Source organism: Sinohyriopsis cumingii, chromosome 19 (genome assembly GCF_028554795.1).
Source record: "Sinohyriopsis cumingii isolate HCF-2022 chromosome 19, ASM2855479v2, whole genome shotgun sequence".
Taxonomy (NCBI): domain Eukaryota; kingdom Metazoa; phylum Mollusca; class Bivalvia; order Unionida; family Unionidae; genus Sinohyriopsis; species Sinohyriopsis cumingii.
In genome coordinates, this window is record NC_142979.1 from 6,124,108 (window position 1) to 6,128,355 (window position 4,248).

The 4,248-nt window shown below is 34.1% G+C and overlaps 1 long non-coding RNA gene across 1 annotated transcript; it reads left to right on the forward strand.

Annotated features, from left to right (window-relative positions):
* Window positions 1-281: 281 nt before the first annotated feature.
* On the forward strand, window positions 282-2,726 carry LOC149775092 (uncharacterized). The gene is made up of 2 exons (XR_016416464.1): window positions 282-362; window positions 2,085-2,726. It is a non-coding gene; the product is annotated as an uncharacterized LOC149775092 (long non-coding RNA).
* The last annotated feature ends 1,522 nt before the right edge of the window (window positions 2,727-4,248 follow it).

Sequence of the window (4,248 nt, forward strand, 5' to 3'; positions counted from 1 at the left end):
CACTGTTAATATGCTTACAATTGTCAGTTATATGTAAAATGTGCTAACGGTATTTGCAGTATAAATGGTGTAATTCACAGTTATTTCTCAGATAAAAGTGATATGAATAACATTCAATAACATTCAAATGTGAATGCTCGTACAAACCTTGGTCAGATTCTCGCTCCGCGACATTCTTCAGAGTCATATGAGAGTATATTTCAATTAGACTTGGCTTTAGGAAGTATTTAATATTTTAGAAACAATATAAAATAGAGCCTTGATTTTATTTTCAGATAGAAACAGCAGAAAAATGAAGATACCATTAGTTCTTATCCTCCTGGTGTCAATTCTTAGTTTAAATCCGGTACAAGGACAAACAGGTAAGTTCTGTATATTGTATATGAATATGTTTCTCTGTTAATAAGTTGACATCAACTTTAGAGACATTCATCTGTAATATTGATTTATGAGTTAGGATGGATTGACCTTCATCAGAATGTTATCTCGCTTTTGTACGGTGTACAGATTCCCGGTAAAAACAAACAGGATAAAAGCTAAAATCTAATAATTGCTATATGTTAATTCATGAGTCATCAATAGATTCATCTGTCATAGTTCATTTCACACAGCATTGAGAATTTTATCCTATATGTAGCAGTCATTTTTCAGGTCAGCTAACAGTATATAATTTGTTTCACACGAAGTATTTAAAACTAGTTGCGTAGGTTTAGCTACATTTAATGACGCTAACCTGAAAATGTATTGAGCTAGGCCTGCATATAGGATACAATTAACCATGCTGTGTGGAACGAGCTAGCATACTACCAAAAAGCTTGACATCGTATTCAGATCTTTGTCTCTCTCGAAATGTTTTTGTATGTTGTGTTCTCAAAGATGGATTTACCTTAAGTTACTATGTTTTTGTTACCATGACTGATACAACTGGTAAGATTAGCAAAACAGCTACATTTCTCAGTCGCATGGGTGAGAAAATGTGTGATGAGCACGAATAATTACAAAGACACAGAACAGCAAACCAACTCTTCTCAGTCTTCTACATCTAAGAGACTAATCACGTGACTTCCACGTTAGCCGTCATTTCAACGTGTTAAACATACGTATATAAATTTTCAGCTCCAGTCACAATTACATCGTTGAAAATAGGTGTCTGCCATAATTTGGGGTAAACCTTCCTTTGCATTATTACTGACTGAAACATTATCCCTTCGATGATTATAAAAATTGACCGTAGACAAAGATACCCTTCTTACAAAATCATTATGTTTCGAGACATACGTACCATCTGAAATCATCCTAGTTTTAATGGATAACATGCATCGAATTTCTAAATAGAAATGCATTGGGCTTGTAAAGTAAGCTAAGTGCTAAAATCCATCATTTTAAAACTATAATATGTAAGATATATTCATTGCATTTCTAAATATAAATGCATTGGGCTTGTAAAGTAAGCTAAGCGCTAAAATCCATCATTTTAAAACTATAATGTGTAAGATATATTCATTGCATTTCTAAATATAAATGCATTGGGCTTGTAAAGTAAGCTAAGCGCTAAAATCCATCATTTTAAAACTATAATGTGTAAGATATATTCATTGCATTTCTAAATGGAAATTGCATTTCTAAATAGAAATGCATTGGGCTTGTAAAGTAATCCAAGCGCTAAAATCCATCATTTTAAAACTATAATGTGTAAGATATATTCATTGCATTTCTAAATAGAAATTGCATTTCTAAATAGAAATGCATTGGGCTTGTAAAGTAATCTAAGCGCTAAAATCCATCATTTTAAAACTATAATGTGTAAGATATATTCATTGCATTTCTAAATAGAAATGCATTGGGCTTGTAAAGTAAGCTAAGCGCTAAATTTATTTGCCTCGGCTTCAATTCTTGCTTAGACCGAATTATAGATACATCCAAACACAATCGGCATCCTGCTTCGAGTGCATTCTAACTCTCTGTCCAATTTCATGTTATATATCTACAGCTAAGTCATGCTGATAATGACTTTGAGGATGAGATGATTTTGTGGATGAGATGATGAGAACATCAATGATAATTTTACATTCCATGTCTTCTAGGTCAAAAGGGTGACAAAGGTTTTAAAGGCATTAAAGGTTTCCCTGGTTCTACTGGTCCAAGGGGTGAACGAGGTCGTCCTGGGTCTGATGGTCTTCCGGGTTCTCCTGGTCCTCGTGGCCCCCCTGGTCCAAGTGCTTAATCCGAGTCCAGGCTCAACACCTATTCCTCCGTCTCCTTGTTATACTACTGTTACAATTCCTATTGATACACCTTCTCCTCTCATCCGAATAAGAGAATTGATTTTTAGAAGAGATGAATCTTTATACTGTTTTTATTCTTCTGAGTGCCAATAATAATTTCCTTGTTATCATTTTGCTGAAGTAAATATTGTTTAAGCCAAACCAACTTCTATTAGGTCTACTTTGTAATAAAGAACAGTTGATATGAAAGACCGTCTTTGACCTGACTATGATTTTAGACTGTTATTAATGTAATAATGTATAGAATCAAACTGATTTCTCTGTCAAAATGTTAATACGGATTGTCACATTATTTGAATCTTTGAATTTTAAAACTAAACTTCTGCATCCAAAAACTGTTTTCCTGCGTTTAATCTTTTCTTTTCTTCTCTCTTTTTCGTTTGCTTGCTTATCTTTTCTCCGTTGTGTTCCATGTATGTCCTTGGACAGGTGTGGCTATGCAAAAACCATTATTGATAATAAAAGAAAAATTATTACGAAAACATTTTTACTTGAAACCATTATTCACGTTCAAAAACTACCAAAGTCTAACCTTTTAAGTTTTCCTGTCAGCTGACTCCTTCTAGAACAATGATTTCAATAAAACAATGATTTCATTCGAACAATGATTTCATGAGAACTACGATTTCTTAAGAAGAATGATTTGATGTGAACAATTATTACATGATTTCATAAGAACATGGATTTCAAAAGAACAATGATTTCATGAGAACAATGATTTCATGATTTCATAAGAACACTGATTTCATAAGAACAATGATTTCATAAGAACATTGAATTCATAAGAACAGTGATTTAATGAGAACAGTGATTTCATAAGAACAATGATTTCATAAGAACAATGATTTCATAAGAACAGTGATTTAATGAGAACAGTGATTTAATGAAAACATGTCCAATAAAGATTATTCTTCTTATCGTTTATATATTGTTCCTTATATCTAGCAAATTACCGATTCACTTGTGTACTGAATCCTCATAGCCTACGGAAAAGATGATACTGTGAGAAACGTCTGGAACCCTAAATCAAATTGACTTGAACAAGCAGTATTAATAATAACGAGGACTTTATATAGCGCCTAATCTTAAGAAGCTCTAAGCGCTTTACAACATTAGACAACACCTATAAGATAAAAAACATAATGATATGATTACAAAAACAAACACCATGAAATTAGAAAACATTATAAACAAATGCTGAGAATATTTAAGGTAGGAAACATGATTAGGTCTTTAAGTTTGTTCTTGCAGTCGAAATAAGTGAGTTTTGAGAGCTCTCTTGAATGTGATCACTGTGCCTTTGTGTCTAAGTTCAGTGGGCAATTCATTCCACGTTGCTGGGCCCTGGTATTCAAAAGAACGCTGTCCATATGACTTTGTTTTCATAGTGGGAATAATGAGTATACGATTGTCAGAAGAGGAGCGTAAGTATCTCGCTGGTGTGTACACATGGGTGAGGTCGGATAGGTATGTTGGACTAGAGTCCGACAGTGAAACGTAGCACAGAGAACAAATTTTGTGTTTGATTCTGGATCGAATAGATAGCCAGTGTAGGGTACAGAGCAGCGTTGAGGTGTGCTCTGATCGTGGTACTCTAAGTATGATCCGAGCAGCTGTGTTTTGAACTTGTTGAAGTTTCTGCAGCAGATATTGAGATGAACCAGACAGAATTGAGTTACAATAGTCCAGTCTTGAAAGAACTAATGAACACACAAGTGTTTTAGTGGCATCAGCTGAAAGATATTTGCGAATTGAGCTGATGCGTCTCAGCTCAATATATGCAGCCTTGCATATGTTCATGATATGTTGGTACAATGTGAGAGTACTGTCCAGAGTGACACCTAGGTTTCGTACTGATTGTGTGAATTTAATGTTCGTGTTGCTGATATTTATTGTTCGAGGTAAAGGACGTGAATGAGAAAGTCCTTGTGTTGTGATCAGAATGGCGTCAGTTTTATCAACA